The sequence below is a fragment of the Crotalus tigris genome, unplaced genomic scaffold, assembly GCF_016545835.1.
Source record: "Crotalus tigris isolate CLP2741 ecotype Arizona unplaced genomic scaffold, ASM1654583v1 scf7180000017692.518282, whole genome shotgun sequence".
In the NCBI taxonomy this organism is placed as follows: domain Eukaryota; kingdom Metazoa; phylum Chordata; class Lepidosauria; order Squamata; family Viperidae; genus Crotalus; species Crotalus tigris.
In genome coordinates, this window is record NW_024096571.1 from 313,364 (window position 1) to 325,315 (window position 11,952).

Consider the following 11,952-nt stretch of genomic DNA (forward strand, 5'->3'; position numbering starts at 1 on the left):
TTGGGAAGCCTGTCAAATCTGACGAAGACAACTGAGTCAAATAAATATTTTAAACACAGATTTTCAATTTACTCAGAAAAAAACAACAACCCAGCTCTGTTGATGCTAGAACCATGTGAATTGTTTACATGATCAAAACTTTATACTGAAATCCAGCAGATTATCCCCTGCTAGGATATGACAGGTAGTAGGTAAAAAAGGGAAATAAGGTAAAGGGGAATTAATTACATTCCCAAAGATTTTTCTCCTTTCCTCTTCCTTGCTAGCTTCCTCTATAGAAGGTCAAAGTACAGACCTGATAAAAGTCCAGGGGGGTTAAAGAAATCAGAGGCCAAGGTAATATATCAGGAAAAAAAGAGGGGTGGTGTCAAAGTGAAAATGAAATCTAGTGCTAACAAAGTTCATCTTCATAGTCTGAAGGCCCAAATCTTCTATGCAGAAATGATTTGAATAGACCAGAACATCTAAGGATAAACCCAGCAGCACAGCCTTGTTCTCAAAGGGTGCAGTGATTAAACTGTGAAGTTTTTAATAAGTGGCTTTCTTGCAGGATTCTGATGCATACAGAAAACAAGCTATCCGGGTGAAGTTTCTAGTGTAATCTCCCTGACCACTAGCTTTCTGCACGCAGGGATCTTTTCCTGCCTTTCACAGAAAAACACTCCCAGGTCCTCTTACCTAGCTTTGGGGAGCGCAACAACAGAGGCACGGAATTACCATTCATCAGACCGAGAGGGGCCCTCAGCTACGCGGATATCGTCGAGCCACAAGAGTTGTTTTTGTCGCCACGCTCTTTCTAAAGCCTCCGGATTGGCCGAACTCGGCAGCCCACCCGCACGCGTGGCACAGCCTCGCTCTGTGGAACGGCTGAGAAGCAAAGCAGAAGCCGGAGGGACGACAAGGGCCCTGGAGCAGACGGCGTCTGTTCCCCTCTTCCTCCCCATTCACGCTGCGCTTCGCCGTACCTTTGCTCGGTTTGCACCGAAACTCCGTTGAAATGAAAGCAAACAGCCCCACGGAAGGAGCCACGGCAGTGCTGGCTTACGCGCTGCTTCAGCGAGAGGGGCTCGCTCCCGCCTCGCCGGCTTTTTTGCCCCCCGTTGGCGTTTAAAAAGAAGAAGAAGCGAAGTCCCACGTCCACGCCTCCCGGCAGAAATTCATGACGCTCCCTAACCAGGTCCCATCCGGGCAGAAAGAAGAACTGGAGGCTTCTGGTTTCCAAGAACAACCTGAGCCTGGCGCTTCAGAAGGGAGGAGCGACCCTGCCGCCACCTCCCGCGGAGGGCCAGAGGGCTTCACGCGGCGCTGGTTCCTCCTCTCCATCGTGGCCTGAGGTGGGAGGGAGGGCCTGGGGGGGGGTGCGTGGATGGCGCGGGATTTATCCTGTAGTGTCAACGGAGCCATATTTTGTTGTTGGAAGAAAAGGCAGGAATTCAAGAGATGCAGCCTGCTGTAGTGCAGATGCGGTGGAAAGCAATGTGACGGTGCCCACGGGCGTAAAACGAACTAGACAAAAGGGGGGGGGGAGCGAAGGAAGAGAAGTAATTTAATCAGCGATCTTGAAGGAAAGCAATAAAAATACCCGGCTTCAACTAGGTGCTCGTTCTTGAGCTTCATTGTACAGACTCTGAATTAGATCAGGGGCAAGGATCTATCGTTTTCACTTTATCCGAAGTAGACAATATCAAGGGAGCTTCCCTGTTCTCCTTCTGCCTTTCCATCTGACAGGTAATCTGAGGACACAGATTAACTCCCAAGTGGTTTCCACGACCCCTCAGAGTGTTAATGATTGGCTCGACCGCAAAGATAATAAATCCTTTCCATTCCCCACCAGTTAGAACTGAAGAAGCTTCTTGATTGAGAAATTAAATGGTTTCAAGGACAAGAAATATCAAGGAAGTCCAGTTGCCTTTTTTAAAAGCACCTTTGATCTGGATGACTGAGAACCTCCGTAGACATTTACCTGTCCAAACTTACAGTAGAAAAAGATCTGAACCTCTGTTACCAGTCTATATCTACCTTGCCTAATTTGGATGCAGGATCTTCACATACTAATTATTGTCCTCTATCTCACATTCTTGGCAGACTTTAATTTCATCCAGATAGAAAGCAAGATGCCAGGTTTTTGATGTCTTTTGCTCTGCACAGAGATCTCTTCTTCTCTCACAGAATAATATTCCAAGGTATTCTCATCTGTCTTTTGCAGTACAACAGTAATGTGGATGACTTTGAGTCACAAAAGCTGTTTTTGTTGCTATTCCCTTTCCAGTTAATTTATCTAACTTTGCTTGCAAGATGCCTACCTACATTTAGTTGAGGACCTTATTTATTTATTTAAAACATTTATATGGCCATCCATCTTAAGCAACTCTGGACAGCTTAGAACATATTTGTATCTATTAGAAAGGGGTGTGAAACTAAAAACATCATGAGGACCAATTGCAACACTGAAGTCTTTTCAGAGATTGATACAAAAATCTGTCAACAAATCAAAATTAAAAGAATCCCAGGATTCTCATTAATAAGAACACACATTCTGGTGGCTGTACTCTGTTATGACCAGATATTGGAGAATGCTGTTTGTTGGCATGAGTACCCTGAGTTCAACTGCTCCAGTTGAATTGCTCCAATTGATTTATGTATGTGGAATTAGCTGGTAGTAGTTGGGGCACTTTATCCTTTGCATCAAGTAGCAAGATAACTAAAACACTAAGTTGAGAAACCAGTAGAATTAAAATCAAAGCTGATTGGGCTTATGTCTTCCAGCCATTCACTACTCTCAAAGAAGTGGAATATTTTCTTTCTGTATCAGAATAATGTCTATGGAGATTCTCAGTCATCCAGGTCATGATTATCCCAGAGGTACTTTTTTCATGAGGCAACTGGACTTTCTTGTTTTTCTTTAAAGACGTTACGCTTTTCATCCAAGAAGGTTTGGCAGACTTTAATGCATAGAAATGCATAGAAATGAAGCTTCTTGGATGAGAAGCGAAATATCTTCAAAGAAAAACAAGAAAGTCCAGTTGCCTCATGAAAAAAGCACCTTAGATATCTGAATAATCTTGTTAAATTCATTCTGAATTGGAGGAATAGGGTAGATGTTATTGAAAGACAGAAGAATACATGAATAAGAAAGTTCTATCCTACCTAATATTAACTCTTAGTTAAAATGAACAAGAATAAGGAAAATTATTTCTTTCTCTCCTCCCCCCTCTCCATCTCTCTCTCTCTCTCTCTCTCTCTCTCTCTCTCTCTCTCTCTCTCTCTCTCTCTGTGTGTGTGTGTGTGTGTGTGTGAGTGTGTGTATGTGTGCAAACTCACCATCTCCTGGTTTCTAGCCTGGTGCCTTAACTACTTATACCAACATGGGTCTCATAGAGGAGTATGTGGCAAGAACTCTTTCAGAATCCACTTTGAATTACACAGGAAAACTTAACATTGCTATAAGTGAAAGCTTTCACTTCAAAATAGATAATTTCCAGAAACCAGACTAAGAGAAGTAATTCTGCAAGACATTAACAAGTTTGGGCATATGTTTTGTGAGTGTGTCACAGGAAATGCTTTTGACCCAAACTACTAATCAGAAATTAGAAATTATAGCAATCTTTGCCCACTGCAATGATAGTTTAAGACTATAATTTGGAAAGAATGAATACAAAGGTACGAGAAATAAATTAAAGGAACTTGCAGGCTCATACAGAAAGGACTGGTTGTTCAAAAACATCTTGGAGAAAAGGGCTGAAAATGAAGGCAGCTTTGGATAACAGGATTTAAAGGCACTGTAAAAACTACAACTGCTAAATAAATGAAGAAGAATAAATAAGAAATAAAAATAATTGTGTATCAAATTACTCATGCTAAATATTGGCCTAATCATGCATAGAAATGAATACATATATAAATAAAACCAAACAAAAATATCAGTTGCAAACGTTTGAAAAAGCAAACAGTGTCCAAACAACAGGCAGCTGAGGCAGAGAATTTCAGTTCTACAAAAATGACTTTCTAAGGAATTTCTCTCCAAACTCAGTGACCAGTGGTGGGAGGAGATAGGTGTTATGTCCTGAGCCTTGCAAACGGCTCGGGCGTTTGCAGGCAGTCCCGGGCAGGTGCAAAGCTGCCCGGGACCAGACAGGCTGTCGCCAGCGCCGTGCGCATGCGCGGGTGCTGGCGCGGGAAAAAGTAACCCTTTTACCTGGGAGTTGCCTATATAAGAGGCTGCAAGGCGTTTGGGCGAGGCTGAAGCCATCTTCCTGTAAGCTGAACGCTGAATAAATGAAACTGAGAACTCCAGCTGCTTCTCGTGTCTGTTTTCCCGCCACGGACTCAACACTGGCGACGAAGGTGGGATGCCTTGCACTACCTGGAAAGGAAGAAGTGTAAGCTTACCCCAGGAGTCCTGAGCGGCGAAAGAGGAACGGCGTCGACTCGGCAGCTGCCCGCCAATCTGGTGCGCATTCGGGGGTAGGCTGGCTGATAGACCCGTCTCCTGAAGATCCGAAGATGGCGAAAATCAGAAGGCTTTCGGAATTCGACGTCTCACATCCAGAGCGGTGGGAGTCCTACGTATCCAGAATGGAGAACTACTTCAAGGCAAACCAAGTGAGGGAAGATAGCTTGAAGGCGGCCACCCTACTTTGCGTTTGCGGCCAAGACGCTTTCAAAATCGCAGAAAACATTGCAGCACCTGTCCCAGTAGAGTCTGTAAGCTACGCAGACCTGAAGAAGCTGCTGAAGGAGCACTTCAACCCCAAGGTGTCCGTTATCTCATGGTGCCACATCTTCGAACAGAGGGATCAACGGTCCGGTGAGTCAGCCAAGGAATACATCGCCGCGTTACGGAAGGCCGCCAAGCCCTGCGAGTTCAAGGACCTCGAGGAACGACTGAGGGACCGATTCGTGTGCGGGTTAAGGCATCGAGAGCTACAAAAGAGACTTTTCGCAAAGGAAGAATTATCCTTCCAAGACGCCTTAAGGGAAGTCACCTCAGAAGAAGCAGCAGGCGGCGCCGTCAAAAACATGCGGCCGATCAGAAACAGTGCAGAGGGTGCGTCCGTGCACCAGGAAGACGTCCGACGAAACTCCGAGGAGGATCCGGACGAGGAAGTCGACCGTCTACACCCCGCGAAAGAAGAGAACCAGAAGGGAAGCTCTTCAGCTCCGCTCAAGTGCATCGGCTGTGGAGGTCGCCACAGGAGAACCGACTGCAAGTTCCGCTCCGCTACCTGCCGGGCATGCGGTAAACAAGGGCACATTGCAGCTGTGTGCCTGGGCCGACGAAAGGCACAACCCCAAGAAGAACGCCTGAAGGGTACCAGATTCCCCAGCCAGAATAGGTTAGGTTTTTGCGCTTCGCGAAGAAGCATCTGTAGAACAGGCACACACAAGCCCATGAAGAAAAAGCTGTCACTCAACGTGAAGCTACAAGGGGTTCAATTATCTATGGAACTAGACACAGGGTCTGCCCTGTCCATCATTTCATTGCATACATTTAGGAAGATTTGTTCCAGAAGTGGGTCTAAGGCCAAGTTAAGGCCTTCTGATATTGTATTAACAGATTTTCAGAACTCAAGAGTGTGTGTTAAGGGGGAGGCCACCCTTAACGTGCAATACAAGAGTTTTGAAGGTCCACTAGACTTAGTAGTAGGGGGTGAACGAACGAGTCTCATAGGACTCGATTGGTTTGAGGCCCTGGGGATACACGTCACAGGACTCAATAGCTTACAAACACTCGACCTACAGGAAGTCTGCACAGAATTTGCAGATGTTTTCAGCCCCCAGCTGGGCACATTCAAAGGACCACCTGTGTCCTTAAAGCTAGACCCCACTGTCACTCCCATTAGGATTAAAGCAAGAAGGGTCCCTTTTGCTTTAAAAAGTAAGATTGACACTGAACTAGACAAACTAATCCAACAGGGAATCCTAGAACCTGTTGATTCCAGCCCGTGGGAGACCCCCATTGTCACGCCTCTAAAGGCAAATGGGGACATTCGCATTTGTGCTGATTACAAATGCACACTCAATAAGGCATTGCAGCAACATGCCTATCCTGTTCCTGTGGTCAGTCACATCCTGGCCTCTCTCAAGGGGGGGCGTGTTTTTGCAAAGCTTGACCTAGCTCAAGCATATCAACAGCTGCCTGTTGATGATGATGCTGCCATAGCTCAGACCATTGTGACCCACAGGGGAGCCTTTAAAGTAAAAAGGCTACAGTTTGGAGTAAATGTCGCTCCTGGGATTTTCCAAAGCGTAATGGAAAACACACTACGAGGTATACCAGGGGTCTGCCCCTACTTTGACGATGTCTTGATTGCAGGAGACTCCACACACATTCTAGCTGAAAGGCTTAGGGCTGTCCTGTTAAGATTCAGGAAATCAGGCCTCAAGCTCAGAAAAGACAAATGCCAGATTGGGGTGCCTTCTACTGAATTTCTGGGATTCAAAATTGATGCTGCTGGGATTCATCCTGCTGAATCCAAACTAACTGCTATTTTAGAAGCACCCAGGCCAAAGTCTAAGGCCGAACTTCAGGCCTTCTTAGGCCTCCTGAATTTCTACAATTCTTTTCTTCCACATAAAGCTAGTGTAGCTGAGCCTCTTCACAGGCTACTAGACAAACATGCTGTGTGGCTGTGGTCACAAGCACATGAGGCTTGCTTTAAAGAAGTCAAGGCCTTGCTCACTTCTAACAGTGTTCTTGCACATTTCAACGAGTCTCCCCTGTGTGCATCGCTTGTGATGCGTCCCCCTACGGGGTTGGAGCTGTCCTGAGTCACCTCAGGTCTGATGGAACTCAGGTTCCTATTGCATACTACTCCAGAACACTGTCTTCTGCCGAGCGCAACTACGCTCAGATAGACAGGGAGGCTCTGGCTGTTGTTGCTGGAATTAAAAAATTCCACGATTTTCTATATGGCAGGCATTTCACGGTCTTCACTGACCATAAGCCTCTGCTGGGACTGTTTACCACACGTAAGCAGACTCCCCACATCATTTCCCCTAGAATGCTTAGGTGGTCTATTTTCTTGTCTGCATATGATTTTTCATTACTCCACAAGCCTGGGAAAGAAATGGGCCATGCTGATGGCCTCAGTAGATTGCCTCTGCCAGTAGTAGAAGCTGACCCCGCGCCAGCTGTCAACATTCTATCAATCCAAGCCTTGCCCGAGCTCCCTCTTAGTGCCAGGGATGTTACCGCTGAAACAGGTACAGATCACACACTTTCACGTGTCCGCTCCTGGGTCCTGTCCGGGTGGCCTGAGCACTGCCCTAGTCCTGAGTTTCAGAGTTTCTGGTCCAAAAGGAACGAACTGTCCCTTTCTCAGGGTTGTCTGCTTTGGGGAAACAGAGTTGTCATTCCCACCTCAATGAGGACTAGGGTCTTAGAATCCCTCCACGAGGGTCATCCTGGCATTGTTCGTATGAAGGCTCTTGCACGCAGCCACTTGTGGTGGCCTGCTTTAGATAAAGATATTGAGGCTAAGGTACACGCATGCCACCTGTGCCAACGATCTCGCCCAGAGATGCCCCAAGCTCCTGTGCATAGATGGGAGGAAACACAGTCCCCATGGTCTAGGGTGCACATTGACTACGCTGGGCCCTTTCAGGGCCAGTTCTTCTTGGTCCTTGTTGACAGCCATTCAAAATGGCTTGAGGTTGTGCCTGTCTCATCCACCACCACTGCAAAGACTATTCAGGTACTGAGGGGGATTTTTGCTGCACACGGGCTGCCAGATGTCATTGTGTCCGACAACGGCCCTCAATTCACCTCCTCCAAATTCCAAGCTTTCTTACAGGCAAACCTGATTCGTCATGCCACGTCTGCGCCTTTTCACCCGTCCACCAACGGTATGGCTGAACGCATGGTGCGCATCGCAAAGGACGCCTTGAAGAGACTCACCTACGGGGACTGGCATCACAGGTTGGCTGACTTTCTCCTTTCTTATCGCACCACACTGTCCACTTCTACAGGGAGAAGTCCAGCTGAACTTCGTTGGGGGCGCCAACTTACTACTAGACTTGACCGGTTGCATCCGGACAGACTGCCTTCATGTACCTCACATCCTAGGGCACCTAGACAACTACTTGTGGGTGCCCCGGTTTGGGCTCGCAATTACGGGCCTGGTCATACATGGGTCCCCGCTTCTATGTCCAGGATCACAGGTCCTCTCTCCTACGAGGTTGCCCTGGACAACGGTCGTGTCCTGCGTCGGCACATCGACCAACTTCGCTCTAGGCGAGACTTTTCTGCTGAGACTCCTGGGTCTTTTCCAGGGGGGGAGGGGGACCCTTTGGAGCAAAGGGAAGGGCAAGAGCTACTGCCCATCTCCACTGAGGGAGCCACAAACGGCTCGTCCCAAGGTTCTGCAATTGCTCCGAAAAGAAAGTCATGGAGCTTACCCACACAACAGGCACTCACGCCTACTCCAGCCAGGGAGTCACCCCGGGGGCATACTCACTTTCCACACACATCACACAGCACTCCAGCAACGGAGGATACCCGGGGGCATCCCAACAAATCATTCCCCGCAAGAGAGCTGGCACACAATCCCCAAGGTTGGCCTGACCTTACCCCAAATCCTACAGGGGGTCAAACATACACAGAGCTAGTCGAGGAACCAAGTCCCGACTACAACAACCCTAGCACAAATCAGGGAACACCTGAGTTTTGGGAAAGTACAGAAACCCACACGAGCCCGAACACAGAATGGGGTTCAGGGAATGGACAGCCTCCTGACAGGTCTTGGACTGACCTAGGAGGTTCTACAGAGACGCCCAGCAGCGGCTATCACTTCAAGGGGCCTGAGGGTCTACAGCTAGGTAGGTCAACCAGGTCACAAAGTAACAGAAGCCCTGGCCTGACGAGCCCGGTGGGCAAGCAAGCAGGCCAGGCATCGGGGCACAGTCCTTGGAAGACACCAGGGCACAATAGAGAGAACAGGCTCACGCCTCCCTCCAGTCAGGGGACTTATGCCAGTAACCCAGAGCTAAGAAGGTCACAGAGAGCAAAGAAATCTCCTAAGTATCTAGAAGATTACATAACATTGCTGGCAAGGCAAAAGCCAGTAGTAATCAGTGGGAGCATTGGGGAGCAAAATGTCATATAAAATAAATGTTGTATGTTGGTAGTAGTTTTAGCCCGCGGGAAAGGGGTGTTATGTCCCGAGCCTTTGCAAACGGCTCGGGCGTTTGCAGGCAGTCCCGGGCAGGTGCAAAGCTGCCCGGGACCAGACAGGCTGTCGCCAGCGCCGTGCGCATGCGCGGGTGCTGGCACGGGAAAAGTAACCCATTTACCCGGGAGTTGCCTATATAAGAGGCTGCAAGGCGTTTGGGCGAGGCTGAAGCCATCTTCCTGTAAGCTGAACGCTGAATAAATGAAACTGAGAACTCCAGCTGCTTCTCGTGTCTGTTTTCCCGCCACGGACTCAACAATAGGTAAAATATATGTATGTATATACCATTAAACAAACAAAATACAAACAGATTAGTATTAACCTTATCCATCCCTGGATTTTTTAAAATTGGTTTTTGGTTTGGTTTGTAAATATATTCTTATTGTATATTAACACCAATTACTTTCAATCAATTAATGTCATAGCTGAGTTTGCCCTAACAAAACCTTATTCAAGCATTCTTAATCTGAGCACACTGCATACATAAGAACATTCTCTGTGTATTAAAAGATAACTTATACAATGGCTACTCTCACTGATTATTGTAGTTGCTGTGTGCAAAGTAAAAGCTTGGAGATCATATGGCAAGGCCAGGAATGATGCTAAGATATGATACTAATGCACATAAACATACACACAGTATAAAATATTGTATGAAAATATCTTCAGAATCCACAGATTGTTGTAACAGATATTGAAGATAGGACTCTTACTGTGGATATATTAATGCTTATTCCTTAAGTCCTTGAGTCAGTAGAAAAGTATTGTGACATAAATTATATTAGCCTGACAGCTGAACTCTGTTTGTCTTTAGTGATGAGGCTACCAATTGGTAATGTCCTTAGTTTTAAAGTGGGACAATTTAAGGGCAGGGTTTGGTGGATTTCTCTGTCTTCATTTCCTCTCCTATCTACTGTCACCTTTTTGACTGGAAAACCAAAGCAAAACATCCCCCATGTCCCTAGGAACTAACTTAAGATTTGCTGGAACAGTCTTGGTGACTATGGGCTGGTATGTGGGACAGTGTCAAGTCTCAATCACCTGGATGAGATCAAGGAAGCAAAAATTGTATTGACGTAGCAAGGTGTCCTTCATTCTAGAACTATAGTAAGTACAGAATCTTAGAAATGTACATCCTTATTTATTAGTGAATTCATTAAGGCGGAAGCTGTGGAGTGTTTTGAGTCATTTCTTCTTAGGTTCCTTGCCACCTGGATGAATTGCCCTTTATAACATAAATTACTACCTATCTTATTTCTTAGTTGTCTAACATTATTTCTATTACTCTCCAAGCCTCAGCCTAGCTTCTCACGGGGAGATATTTTGAAAAACAGCCCAGTTGACAGGGAGTGGACCAAAGAGGGACATGGAAAGATGGGATGGAGCTCACCTTCTGCAGAAAATCTTCCTTCATCTTATATCCTATCCATGACCTATTAGCTGGATATTTTGGGACGTGGATTTAGCATTCTTGCAGAAGTCAGGTGGATCCATAATTGGAAATAGATCAAGGGATGGTCATCAATATGGTAAAGGAGTTTTGTGGATTATCAGACATCTCCTCCTGCTTCACCCTGTGCAATTCTGCATATCTAAAACATGTCACTCAGGCTGAAAGAAGAAACAGGCTGAACTCAGCCTCATCCCAAATGAATATCCCAAATCTATAATAGTGGAGTGGTAATGCTCGTAATGAATGGCTGTGGCCAAAATGGTACCGATCTCTCCACAAAATAATCAAAAGATAGAAAGCATGGCCAGATAAACCTTTACTTTACTTTTCTTTAGAATAGATCCTGCAACATACATTTGAATCTTTCTAGGAAATATTAATCCTGTTTCTTAAGGGCCAAACTAGTAGCCTTTCAAAAGACCATTAAACCTGGATTGAACAAACAGGACTAGTCTGTTTCAAAACAAAATAAACCTAAGTATATAAAGAGCACACATAACACTTGACAAGCAGTTTGTAATGCTCATTTAGGCACTGTGCAGATAGCTGATCTCCTTTGTGGTGCAGGACATAATGACTCTGGAGCATTGTGCCAAGTGGCCAATAGGAATTGGGCAGATGTGCCATTCCCAGCATAGTCAATGAGATACTGTAGTACAGCAAGATCAGTGTTGAGAAAAGGCAAAATACTATTTCAACAATTGGAACAATTAAAACAAATTTAAGCTGCCTCTTTTGTGGACTGTGGAACTGATGGTAGTGTTGTCATGAAGATAACAACATCTCTTTTAAAAATACAAAGTCAGCAAAGTCTCTTCATGCCATAATTTTTGGAACACGAGTTCAAGTCCATCACATCACTGCTTTTTAACATAAAGTTTGTTTCCATTTCCCTCAATCAGAATTGTTAAATGAAACATAGAAGGTTCAGTCTAATTAGCAAAAGTGTTTGTTTTACTGGCTGGAAGTTCCTTTTACATTTCTCTTTAATCATAATGCTGCAAAGCTGAACTCCCTGTGTGGTTTGTTCTTTAGTACATTGCTTAAAGACGGACACTAAAACTTGGCCATCAAGTGGCTAAGTTGGGTTCACAGGAACTTGTTTTTGGGAAACAAAATGTGTATACCACCAGGCTTCAGGACTCCACAGTCTTGTTTTCATACTGCCAAAGGAGAAATCTAGTTCATCACACTAGTTTTTATTCCAGAATTGATCATTTTAACCAATCCTTCAAAGTGTCTGGTTTTCTTAACTTTGATTACTATTAATCAAAAAAATTAGTGGATCAGAGGAATGCTGTGGACATAATTTACTTGGACTTCAGT

General features: G+C 45.6%; 1 protein-coding gene across 2 annotated transcripts in view; it reads right to left on the reverse strand.

Annotated features, from left to right (window-relative positions):
• CDK18 (cyclin dependent kinase 18) overlaps positions 1-1,266 on the reverse strand; it is a 72,332-nt gene extending 71,066 nt beyond the window's left edge. The window contains exon 1 of one of the 2 annotated variants that reach the window (XM_039338153.1): positions 966-1,266. The gene's annotated coding sequence lies outside the window, so the exon portion shown is untranslated. Of the gene's footprint in view, positions 1-678; positions 935-965 lie in introns of those variants that run through there. The other variant, XM_039338155.1, reaches the window with a different exon arrangement.
• Between the last annotated feature and the right edge of the window lie 10,686 nt (positions 1,267-11,952).